Here is a 446-nt window from a genome sequence, read left to right as displayed (position 1 = left end):
GATTTCGGGGAGGAAGGGGCGGGGCCGGGGCGGGGTCGCGGCGTTCGGGGGTGTTGGCGCCAAGGTGTGGCGAGGCCCTGAAGTGCATTGGCAGCATCGTCTCCACCCATGTCCCGCGACCCCTTGCAGGGTGCCGCGGTCCAGTGAGGGTCATACAGCGGGTAGCCATGGAGGAGGCCTTGGCTCTGGGGGTACCCCAGGGGGAGCCCTAAGGTGGGGCAGCTGGGGCGCTCTACGCCCCCTGGGGAGAGGGTCCTCTGGTTTGTCTCTTTCTCCAGTGTGCCGAGACCCAGGCACTGAGGGCTGCGGAGGGGTCCAGCCGAGGAGGGGGTGGTGGAAGAAGCAGGGTAGCAAATGGGCGAGGATGCCCAAGGAGAGGGGTCGCTGGCGCTCGGGCCACACGGGCCTGGGGGCAACTGAGGGCGGCGGCTGTGAGTCCCCTCCAA

The sequence above is a fragment of the Ailuropoda melanoleuca genome, chromosome 3 (assembly GCF_002007445.2).
Source record: "Ailuropoda melanoleuca isolate Jingjing chromosome 3, ASM200744v2, whole genome shotgun sequence".
Taxonomy (NCBI): domain Eukaryota; kingdom Metazoa; phylum Chordata; class Mammalia; order Carnivora; family Ursidae; genus Ailuropoda; species Ailuropoda melanoleuca.
This window is presented reverse-complemented; position numbering follows the sequence as displayed.